This window comes from Aquarana catesbeiana, linkage group LG04, assembly GCF_042186555.1.
Source record: "Aquarana catesbeiana isolate 2022-GZ linkage group LG04, ASM4218655v1, whole genome shotgun sequence".
Taxonomy (NCBI): domain Eukaryota; kingdom Metazoa; phylum Chordata; class Amphibia; order Anura; family Ranidae; genus Aquarana; species Aquarana catesbeiana.
In genome coordinates, this window is record NC_133327.1 from 143,571,914 (window position 1) to 143,584,696 (window position 12,783).

Below are 12,783 nucleotides of genomic sequence, written 5' to 3' on the forward strand. Positions count from 1 at the left end.
TGATAAAGATTTACTAGTGATATAATCTTTGCTTGTATGGTTAAGGTGTACACTTCAAGATTGTTGCTAGCCATGCAACTTATATAAAACCTGATGATTATAAATTGGCCACTTAGGGGCTCCAAAAAGGAGAACTCCAAATGTAAGATCAGCTTCACAAATTGTCCCGAGATTTAATGCATTCCATTTTTATTAATTGCCTTTTCCATGTATCATTTCACCATGTATGTATGAGATTGAAAGATGAAGGAAATAGTAGTGACTGCCATTGTGGTACCAGCTGTTGGTTATTGTGTAAGGATTGGCAGATTTCGTACTCATCTACATCTTATGAGATTTGCCAGTTTGTCACCATACGAAGTAAAAGTGCAAACTCTTCCTCATTATAAAACGTTGATTGAGCAATCAAAAAGAATATCAACTCGCTGGAAAATATTGGTGAGTGACAGTCATATACTGCCAATCACATCAGCTAAGTCTGTAAAACATTTTTTTGAGCAGGTATTGATATATAGATAATATCTCTTTATAAAAAATCATTTAAGATGGAATAAATATATCCATGTGTGCTTTGATTGCTGGGAAGATGGTTCAGTGACGAACATTTGGTTGGAAAACTAAAGCACACGTCTGCTTAGTCTTCATGGTTATGTAAAATAGATTTTTTTAATGTGATTTTAAATGTATAAGCTCTTCTGAGTAGAGCTCTCTTAATCCTCTTGCATTTTATTGTATTATAACTGTATTGTCTCCTTTTTATATTGTAAAGCGCTGCGTAGATTCTGTATAATAATAATAATAATGTGTATATATATATATATATATATATATATATATATATATATATATATATATATAAAGAAATGATAACTTCCTGTGACCCTTATGACAGTCCCTTTCATTAACATTCACACCCCTTATTTAAGGCATGTTGACTATCTCCATTGTTACCAATCATAGTAACCTTCCATAGTTTCCAGCACTGACAGCCATGTCTTTTGTGGTCAATGAATGGATGTGACCGTGTGTCTGTGTATGTCATTTTTTCAGCAGTAGCAGAATTATGTACCATGTCAGCCATCAACAAAAGTAGAGGTTTGGATTTAGGGCCATACCACTTATTGGCTAACCAAATAGACTGTAGTGTAGTGTAATAAATGGTATCACCCTAAATCCAAACTTCTACCTTTAATGTGATTTTAAATTTAGGATTTTCCCATATTACTGTTTGTGGGAAAACAGAGCGCATTTAATTATTTCAATGACTCACAATGAGCTGGCGAATATTGCATCTTAAATATTGCATATGTATGCATATATACAGAGAAACGTGTTAGCTTTAATACTCTGTGGCCTCTGTTGAATATGCAAACACTAATGATTAAAATAGAACATATGCAATAGTAGTTCCTGTATAAATTAAGTACAGACAGTCCCCGGGTTACAAACAAGTTAGGGTCTGTAGGTTTGTTCTTAAGTTGAATTTGTATGTAAGTCGGAACAGGTAATTTGTAAAGTGTAAATCCACTGTAAATCCACACCACTGTAACATTTGTTTTGCTGTCTGTGACCCTGTTCTGAAGATTTCACCTCACTTTCTGTCCCTGTGACGATTGAATATTGAAAATTTTGGGTTGTTGTGGAGACAAGGATTGATGATAAAGCTTCAGTGGAGACACTGTTTTCCCATGATACTCTCTTACAGGAGTGAATTTCCCTTCCTAGGGGTAGATTTTCGCTCACTTCCTGTTATCTTCCTCCATTTGTAAATATGAGTCGTATGTAAATCTGATGTATGTAACTTGGGGACTGCCTGTAAAAGTCATCCATGTCACTGAGCGTGTTTTGAATCCTTTGTTGCCTGTACTTTGTTCAGTATCACATATAGGGAGTATGAGGGGTTCATGTATTAAACAAGAAATGGAGTAGATGTATACTAAGGTTGCCTATCTAGGGAGTTAGAATTTAGCTTTGCTTTCTTTTTTTTACTGCTGGGAGAGACACCCAAACTGACTGGTTGCTATGTTAAAAGGGCAGTACCATATAGCAACCAATCAGATTTCAGCTTGCTGTTTACAGGGCTTGGGCATCTGTTTAGTTCCCATGGCTTGTTGCATGTAGCACACCTCCAGTGTGCTTTGTACTTGTGTGTCTATATATTTGGATAAAAAAGACACATCTGCTCTCATAGGAGTGTGTGCTAGCTTTCCTCACTAGAGACTTTGTACTTGTGGACCTTGTCTAAGAAGCTGAAGAAATGTGTGCATCTTATTACAACTAATCAGATTCATGCTTTTATCTAAATCATGTACACTATATTGTTAAAAGTATTGTTAAAAGTATTGGGGCACCTGCCTTTACACGCACATTAACTTTAACGGCATCCCAGCCTTAGCCCGTAGAGTTCAATATTGAGTTGGCCCACCCTTTGCAGCTATAACAGCTTCAAATGTTCTGGGAAGGCTGTCCACAAGGTTTAGGAGTGTGTCTATGGGAATGTTTTACCATTATTCCAGAAGCGTATTTGTGAGGTCAGGCACTGATGTTAGACGAGAAGGCCTGGCTTGCAGTCATCTCTCTAATTCATCACAAAGGTGTTCTATCGGGTTGAGGTCAGGACATTGTGCAGGCCAGTCAAGTTCCTCCACCCCAAACTCGCTCATCCATGTCTTTATGGACCTTGCTTTGTGCACTGGTGTGCAGTCATGTTGGAACAGGAAGGGGCCATCCCCAAACTGTTCCCACAAAGTTGGGAGCATGAAATTGTCCAAAATGTCTTGGTATGCTGACACCTTAATGCCGCGTACACACGACCGGACTTTCCGGCAGAAAAGATCTGACGGAATCATTCCATCGAACATTCCGATCGTGTGTGGGCTTCATCGGACTCTTTCTTTCGAAAATTCTGATGGACCTAGAAATAGAACATGTTTCAAGTCTTTCCGACGGAATCAGTTCCCATCTGGAAAACCGCTCGTCTGTATGCTGTGCTGTTCCTTCGGACCAAAAACGACGCAAGGGCAGCTATTGGCTACTGGCTATTGAACTTCCTTTTTCTAGTCCCGTCGTACGTCATCACGTTCTAAATGATCGGACTTTGGTGTGATCGCGTGTGTAGGCAAGTCCGTTTCAGCGGGACTCCATCGGTACTCCGTCGAAAAAACAATCAGAGTTCATTCCGACGGAAAGTCCGGTCGTGTGTACGTGGCATAAGTTTCCTTCACTGGAAGTAAGTGGCCAAGCCCAACCCCTGAAAAAAAACCCCACGCCATAATCCCCCCTACACCAAATGATTTGGACCAGTGCAGAAAGCAAGATCCATAAAAACAGGGAGTAGCGAGTTTGGGGTGGAGGATCTTGACTGTCCTGCACAGAGCCCTGACCTCAAACCGATAGAACACCTTTGGGATGAATTAGAGAACACACTACAAGCTAGACCTTTTCATCCAACATCAGTGCCTGACCTCACAAATGCGCTTCTGAAAGAATGGTCAGACATTCCCATAGACACACTCCTAAACCTTGTGGACAGCCTTCCCAGAAGAGTTGAAGTTGTTATAGCTGCAAAGGGTGGGCCAACTCAATATTGTACCCTACGGACTAAGAATGGGATGCCATTAAAGTTCATGTGCGTGTAAAGGCACGCGTCCCAATAATTTTGGCAATATAGTAAGTGTATATGTCTAGAAATGTATTAGAAAATGCAAAGAAAATGGTTTCTATGGACAACGCCAACATTTTTTGCTTTCTATTAGTGGCATACATAGAACCTCATGTTTCAAAAATGCTGACGTAAATACAGTACAAATGAATACTACAATATTGCCCAAAATAAACATTTCCTTAATTACAGAGCATGCAAGGATCTGCAGTTTCTATGACAGTTTGGGTGATTTTTTGAAGCCTAAACTGCCAGTATTGCTTAACCAGGTGGTCTCAACAACTCAAGTAGCAATAAAGTCCAGATGCACACACATATTTATTATTGCATATTCGCTTATGCGTGAGCAATGCAATAATACTACATACTTACATACAGTACTATTTCATGCCATGTAGTTGTTTTCTCAGCAATTATGTACCTTGATTATTGTAAAGATTTCTAATATTACATATGAAAGAAATATAATGCAGTTCAATTGTTGCCAAAACATACCTGTATATAGTTAAGTCTTTGTGCAGAGAGCGTAAAGAGATGATAAAGAGTATCACTTCACCAGAAAGACGTCATTGTGCAGGATAAGGCTTGGCATGTTCCTGGTACAAGTCCAGGCAGGGACACCCAGGATTCCTTACAGGAAGAATCTCTAATGATAGCTCTGATATTCTAATCAACAAAAAGCACTAGAGAGGAAGCCAAGGTAATAATGCTTAGTTTCATCCTTCTTACTGCACACTAAGTGAAAGTTGTACAGTTTACTCATCACAAGTAGGGATGAGCTTGATGTTCAACGCGAACATCAGGTTTTCGCCCGTTCGCAGAACAGCGAACATTATGGAGTGTTTGCGGCAAATTCGAGCGCCGCGGAATGCCCTATAATGCACTGCGAGATTGCAGTGCATTGCTGTATGATGATTGGCCAAAGCATGCAACTGACCTGCATGCTTTGGCCAATCACAGCGCCCTCTGCTAAGAAAGCCATAATTGGCCAAAGGCAGGGTGCCTTTGGCCAATCATGGCTCAGGGGGACAAAGTCCACACCCCACACTATATAAGGCCGCCCTGTGTAGTGTTTTTTGCATGGACAGAGAGATAGCTTCCGTCACATTGAGCAGGCAGGTTATTCAGTTAGTGGCAGTGTATTTGATATATATATATATATATATATATATATATATATATACACAGTCAGTCCGGTTGTTACGGATCATGTAATCCTTAGTGACCCAGAGGACTCAGAATCGAATGCCTCTGCAAACTTACGCGGCATGGCCTCCCTGATTCTGCAAAGCCTGCGAAAGGACCCTAGGATTTGTGGTATCAAGGAGAGGGATCATTTACTGGCTGGCAACCCTTCTTGATCCACGTTACAAGGGTAAGGTTACAGAATTCATCCTGCCTTCGCAGAGGGAGCATGGGATGAAACATCTTCAGGAGGCCTTGAAGACAAGTTTGTGCAATGCCTTTCCAGACCCTGGGAGGTTACAATTTCCTGGTGCTGGACAACGTGTTGCTGAAGCTTTGTTCAGTCAGAGGAAGAGCGGTGGAGAAGGTGGCCAGCTGACTGATGCCTTTAAACAGTTTTTTAGTCCTCAGTGCCAAGGTCTGATCGGTTCAAGTAACCATCGCCAGCGTCTGCATTACATGGTGCAGGAATATCTAGGGGTAAGAGCAGACTTGGAGACCTTTCCGACAGAGCATCCACTGGGTTACTGGGTCTTGAGGATGGACCACTGGCCAGAACTTGCTCAATATGCAATTGAGCTACTGGCCTGTCCTGCATCCAGCGTTCTTTCTGAACGCACATTCAGTGCTGCTGGAGGGTTTGTAATGGATCATAGAGTGCGCCTGTCCACAGACTCCGTTGATAGGCTCACATTCATAAAAAATGAATCAGTCTTGGATCAGCATCTATCAGTGCTGATACCGATGTAACTGATTGCATTTTCTATGGATGTGGGATCCCTTGAAGACTGCCTATGCTGACTATCCTATTCCTCCTCAATCTTGATGATGCTAGCTTCCAACAATATTTTTGGTTTAGTGCACCACCACCACCAGCCAAGGCCCAACTTTTCTGCCCCTGTTTAACAGGGGCATGTAATTACAATTTTTGATATAATATTTCAATGCAGGGCCCATTCCTGCGCCCAATAAGAGTAATTGTGAGGGCTTACAGTGTTGTGGCACCACCACCACCACCCAAGGCCCAATTTTTCTGCCACTGTTTAACAGGGGCATGTAATTACAATTTTTGATATAATATTTCAATGCAGGGCCCGTTCCAGCGCCCAACAAGAGTATCTGTGTGGTGTTACAGTGTTGTGGCACCACTACCCAAGGCCCAATTTTTCTGCCCCTGTTTAACAGGGGCATGTGATTAAAATTTTTGATAAAATATTTCAACACAGGGCCCGTTCCTGCGCCCAACAAGAGTATCTGTGAGGGGTTACAGTGTTGTGGCACCACCACCCAAGGCCCAATTTTTCTGCCCCTGTTTAACAGAGGCATGTAATTACAATTTTTGATATAATATTTTAATGCAGGGCCTGTTCCTGCACCCAACAAGAGTAACTGTGAGGGCTTACAGTGTTGTGGCACCACCACCCAAGGCCCAATTTTTCTGCCCCTGTTTAACAGGGGCATATAATTACAATTTTTGATATAATATTTCAACACAGGGCCCGTTCTGGCACCCAACAAGAGTATCTGTGAGGGGTTCTATAGTATATATAGTATATATACTGCTGTTCAGACTATATAGTGCCTGGGGGACCCCCACGCCATTTTTTTTTAATTTGGGTGCTGGGTTCCCCTTAATATCCATACCAGACCCAAAGGGCCTGGTAATGGGTTGGGGGGAACCCATGCCGTTTTTTTCAATTATTTTCATCAATATTGCCGGGACCCGACAATACATTACAGCTGCATGTCGTTTTAAATGATATTTTTTCCTTTAGAAATTTTATTTTGCTGTGGTATTGTTTTAAACATGGGAAAAATGCGCTACTTTACATGCATACTAAGGACACCCCCCCAGGCACGATATTTAAAGGAATATTTAATTTTTATTGTATCACTTTAAGCATTATTAAAATCACTGCTCCAGAAAAAACGGCCATTTTTAAAACTCTTTTTTGCATTGATACATGTCCCCTGGGGCAGCATCCGGGCCCCAAACATTTTTTATGGCAATAACTTGCATATAAGCCTTTAAAATGAGCACTTTTGATTTTTCACTTTGAATTTAAAGGTGTTCATGTGTTCGAACAAATTTTTTGCCTGTTCGCATGTTCTGCTGCGAACCGAACTGGGGGGGTGTTCGGCTTATCCCTAATCACAAGATTTCTGTAGAGCTGGGGGTTAGGTCAATGTCCAGTACCATCACTAGAAAAAGCAATACAATTTTGTTTGATAAGCAACATTACGTTTTTACAACATTTTTAATGTTTATCATAGTTAGATTATATTAAATATAAAGCATTAAAGTACAACTTTGGAATGGTGAAAAAAAAAACCCTTGCAGTGAGGCGCCTCCACACCGCAAGAGTTAAATGTTTGTTAAGTCTAAGGGGTAGAGGAAGAGGTGGCATTACTTATCTTATTTCTTTGCTGCAGCAGGCTCCAATACTGTCCTCTTCTCCATGATGCTCTGGGCTGTTGGCAGTCCATCTGCGTCATTACGTACAATGCAAGGCTATTATCATTGCATTGTGCCTGGAGGAGGCAAGCATGCAACCATGGTCAGGAGTGCCTCAGAGAGAGGGCTTCATGGGTGCATGGATAGCGAGGGAAGTATTATTCCTTGTCCCTGTACCTCTAGATTTAAGCAGCAGTTTTTTCTTCAGCTTTAAGGCCCCGTTCACACCTGAGCGATTTTCAGCTTGAAGACTGCCCAACAAGCCAAATCCTATTCATTTCAATGGCCCCTGTTTACATATGGTCATTCTGTGTCCTGAAGCAAAATGCCTGTCGCTCAAAAAAGTTCTTTTTGGCAGATTACAAGTGTTTTTGGCCCCAAAGGCTTCAATAGAAATGCCTGAAAACATGTGGCTTGAGCATTTTATAAGCATTTTCTACTCAAACAGCAGCTCTCCACCCATAATTAGACATACGCGGAACATAAAAATTATTTTTTTTGTTTCGTTTTCGTTAAAATGTTGTTTTGTTTTTTAATTTTCTAACAAATTCCAATTGTTCAGAATGATTGGAATTTGAATCAGTCGAAAAATGATCGGCTGATTCAAATTCAGTGTGAAGAATAGCTGGTTGTTAACCGCTTCAGCCCCGAAAGATTTTACCCCCTTCCTGACCAGAGCGTTTTTTGCAATTCAGCACTGCGTCGCTTTAACTGACAATTGTGCGGTCATGCGACGTGTCTCCCAAACAAAATTGATGTCCTTTTTTCTCCATAAATAGAGCTTTCTTTTGGTGGTAATTGATCGCCTCTGCGATTTTTATTTTTTGCGCTATAAACAAAATAAGAGCGACAATTTTGAAAAAAACGCATTATTTTTTACATTTTGCTATAATAAATATCCACCAAAAATATATAAAAAAAATTTTTTTTCCTCAGTTTAGGCTGATCGTATTCTTCTACATATTTTTGGTAAAAAAAAAATCACAATAAGCGTTTATTGATTGGTTTGCGCAAAAGTTATAGCGTTTACAAAATAGGGGATAGTTTTATGGCATTTTTATTAATAATCTTTTTTTACTAGTAATGGCGGCGATCAGCGATTTTTATTGTGACTGCGACATTATGGCAGACATGTATGATATTTTTGACACATTTTTGGGACCATTGTCATTTATACAGCAATCAGTGCTATAAAAATACACTGATTCCTGTATAAATGACACTGGCAGTGAAGGGGTTAACCACTAGGGGGCGGGGAGGGGTTAAGTCAGTACTGGGGAGTGATTACTAACTATAGGGGGGATGGGCTAGCAGTGTCACTACACTGATCACTGCTCCCGATGACAGGGAGCAGAGATCAGTGAAACTTGTCACTAGGCAGAACGGGGAGATGCTGTTTATTGTGGCGCGCACGCAATGGCACGGCGGGAAATTCAAATGGATGTACCTGTAAGTCCATTTGCCCATCCGCACCATTCTGCCGACATACATCGGCGTGCGCCGGTCGGGAAGGGGTCAAGCAGCAGGCTGATATTCTGTCAAATTAGCCAACTCGTCAGAAACTCCAACCACCTCACTTCCGGTTTCTTTAAACCATCAGTAATTGGAGATTTTGACAAATTGCTGTTTGGATACAACACCGGCAACCGAATACAGTCCGGTACAGGAAGATTTTGCTGTTTTGACACCACAGCGGCTAACGAGGACAAACTTGTCTTCACCTTGGAGGCGGCCATTTTGTTGGTTAGTATCGGAGCGAGTAAAAATCTCAGTTCATAATATCATGCAACGGACTGTAAACAGTTGCGGGTGTTGTGTCCAAATAGCAATTTGTCGAAATCTCCAATTACTGCTGGTTTAAAGAAACCGGAATTGAGGTGGTTGGAGTTTCTGATGAGTTGGATAATTTGACAGTCCTTGACAACCGATGAACCGATGGCTTCCCTACTGACAGCTGAACATAAAAAAAAGAATGCCGGCAATGAAAAATAAACATAAAAAACAGCATGGGGTCCCCGACCCCAATTCATACCAGGCCCTTCAGGTCTGGTATGAATTTTAAAGGGAAGTCTTTGCCAAAATTTAAAAAAAAATGGCGTGGGCCCCCCCAAAATCCATACGAGACCCTTATCCGAGCATGCAGCCCAGCAGGCCATAAAAGGGGGGACGAGCGAGCCCCCCCCCCAACCATACCAGGTCACATGCCCTCAACAAGGGGGGCTTTGGGGCCAAAGCACTTTGTCCCCATGTTGATGGGGACAAGGGCCTCTTCCCTACAACCAGCTATTCTTCACACAGAATTTTGAATAGTGGATCATATTTCGACTGATCCAAATTATACATGTCTACCCCTATTTCCTCTCCTTCTCCCTGAAGCTGTAAAACACTTGTAAAAAGCTGCAAAAATGCTTTATAAAAGCTTGTAAAAAGCTGCAAAAACGCTTGAAAAAACACTCGCAAAAACATCAGTAAATTGCTATGCTCAAGTGTGAATGAGACCTTAAAGTAGAGTATTGAATAATTCCTTTTGACTTTGTGTATAATGACATTTCTTTTTTACACCATAAATACAACTTATGTCTTGTCTTTAGTGTTGTGTGTTTTCTAAAAGGCATGTGTTTGAATACAAAACGCAGGGTTTGACAAGAAAGGGCTATGTTAGATTTGCTTTGCCTTCAATTCAAACACACCTCACTAGGAAACGTTGCATAAGAAAAATGGCACCACACCCCAAACCAAAATACATTAAATGCACCCTCTGAGCTGTCATTTACACTACCCCACTAAAGTCAATAGGAATCAGCTCACCTGCGTTTGATGTGCATTTCAAATGCAAGCCAAATACAGGAGAACAATGTCTGTCTACATGAGCCCATACTCTTTTTCTGGTTACACTCAATCTTTAAACCTACCTGGGATATGTGAACTGTGGCAATCTGCTCAGAACACATTTTTGGTACTGATATTTGGAGGGCGATGGTCAAAACTGGCAGGAAAGCTCATCAAGTAAACGTGCCCTCAACTGTTGACAATTAACTTTCCTTGATAATAACAACATTGGAATGGATTTTTTTAAGCAATACGTAAGTGCAAGTCAGTTAGGTCCAAAATTCAGTAAGCCCCTGCCAAGCATGCATATTTTCTGTTTTGACTGTACTGTAATGATAGCCACACTAATGAACAGCAGAGTCTAAATCTCAATTGTCTTAATGAAGGCTGCAACTGGCTGCTGGAAAAGTTAGGAATACATGTATCATAGTCTAAAATGTCAAAAATCACAAACTTTGGTAGCCACCTTTTGTGAAGGAGAAGTACGCTCTGTACACTCTACAAACACACAACAAACCCCATCTCCACCATCAGGAGCTCTGGTGAACACCAGTTAGTACTTAGACTTCGCACCTCAGGTGAGCCTGTGTCCTCTGCCAGGGTGACCTGCTTGCATACCTATCTTGATTGTCGGTGGGTGCCTTGCTACTCCCATAGCTTCTGGTCTCCAAGCCTGTCCCTTGATTGTGATAGATACTTTTACACAGGGCTTTTTTTCTCAAACAATAGGTACTGGAACTTAACCACGGCCCACAAAACCCATCCCTCTACAACACCCTCCAAATCACATCAAATAGTGGGTTTGTTCAGTCAAATTTCACGAAAACGGTAGGAGGGTCTTAAAGGGGCATTAAATACCAGGATTGCATTACATAGAGAGTGCAGAGATGTCACTTGTAAACACAGAAACCAGACTTCTGTGTTTACAAGTGATTGTGGTGAGCAGGCACCAAAGGGTCTGAGCCAGAGGTGGTGGAACTGAGTTCCACCAAGTTCCCCCTGAAAAAAGCCCTGCTTTTACATGATTATGTACTGTGCATCCTCTCTTTGTGTGTGGGTGAAGCTGTAGTGGGCTTAAAGAGGGGGTACTGAAACCAGTAAACACAGCCTAGTCAGAATTTCCCAAAGTCAGGTTTAGGCCCATTAAAAGATGAGAATACTCACATCTGTAAGAATGTAGCCAAATAAACAGAAGGATGAACATTCTGTTCCCAGTTTAAAGTACAGTATCTCACAAAAGTGAGTACACCCCTCACAATTTTGTAAATATTTTATTACATCTTTTCATGTAACAACACTGAAGAAATGACACTTTGCTACAATGTAAAGTACATCGTGCCCTTTCTAATAGGGGTCATGGCAGCTCCCATGTGCATACGCGGGAGTGACGTCACGCCACTCCAGCCAGTCACAGAGCCGGAATTCGCGGCCCGCAGAAGGAAGAGGGGTGAAGATGGACGCTCGCTGCTAGTGGGGACAGCAGTGACATCGCAGGCTTCGGTTTCAGGTAAGTGACACATAATGGGCTACTATGCGATGCATAGTAGCCCATTATGCTTTACCTTTGCAGGGAAATAAAGAGGAAGCAAAACCCACCAGGGTTTACTTCCTCTTTAAATCATAAACAATTACAATTTTTTTGTTAAAATACTGTCCTCACTTCTTTGCATCTTGGTGCTGTTGATCCCCTCAATCCTTTTTCAGTTTCTTCCTGTCAACATCATCCACTTGCTCCAGCATTGGCTGCACATCAATGCCCAAGACTAACTTTCTAATAGTGACAACGGTGGGCCATGCCTGAGCCCCACCAGAGACTCATATGAAAGGCCGACAAAGAAGAAGAACAATAGGGAGTTGTCACCCTGTAACAGGAAGTGCCTGAAAAGACTGTATATTACTTTCTAATATTATATTAACATGTAAAGTGTACATGCGATTTTATTGATTTAATTTGGATCTACTTTTAGTAAATACAGCGGTTTCATGTTTATTTGGAGTATATTTTTTTACCAGAGTTTACCCCTTAAAAGTTTATGTACACCAAAATGCAGTTCATGCTAAAAACAAACACTAAACTGTAAGATGATAACTGGATCGGGACTACTGTAGCTGCCCTACAAGTAAAAAATTTAAAAGAGAAGTATGGTTCAAAGCCTTCAGTGAGCAGGTTGCCTGTGACTGTCAGTCATCAGCTCTCTGCTCTGCCCCTCCAGCACTTACTGGAGCTCTGGGCTGTGGATGGGGTGGGAGTGGCAGGCTCAGGCTCTCAGCAGCTCGTTAGGCTGAGCCAGATGCCAGTCTAGTTATGTGGGTGGATCCCAACTGTAGAGTCGGGATCTTTCCTGAGCCTGACTCGGCTGAGTAATCCCTCGGACTTTAGCCTGCTGTCGGATGAAAACAGGTTGCAGAACGAACTGCACTCCCCAAGGGAAGTATAGCCAAAATAGCTTTGGCTATGCCTTAAAAAGTTAAAAATGAGCAGCAAGCCAAGATTTTCTGTAGTCCAATTTACACCATGACAGAACGCAAAAGTTTTTTTTTTTGCAGAATCACACTTACCTAGGTATATGCAGCATTGGTCCAATGCTTCATCTGTCCCCCCCTGGCTCTTAGACTGAGAACTGATTGATCAAACACTGCCGATCGCGAGGTT

The 12,783-nt window shown here is 41.5% G+C and overlaps 1 protein-coding gene across 1 annotated transcript in view; it reads left to right on the forward strand.

Annotated features, from left to right (window-relative positions):
- LOC141139561 (uncharacterized) overlaps positions 1-12,783 on the forward strand; it is a 237,297-nt gene that overhangs the window by 102,396 nt on the left and 122,118 nt on the right.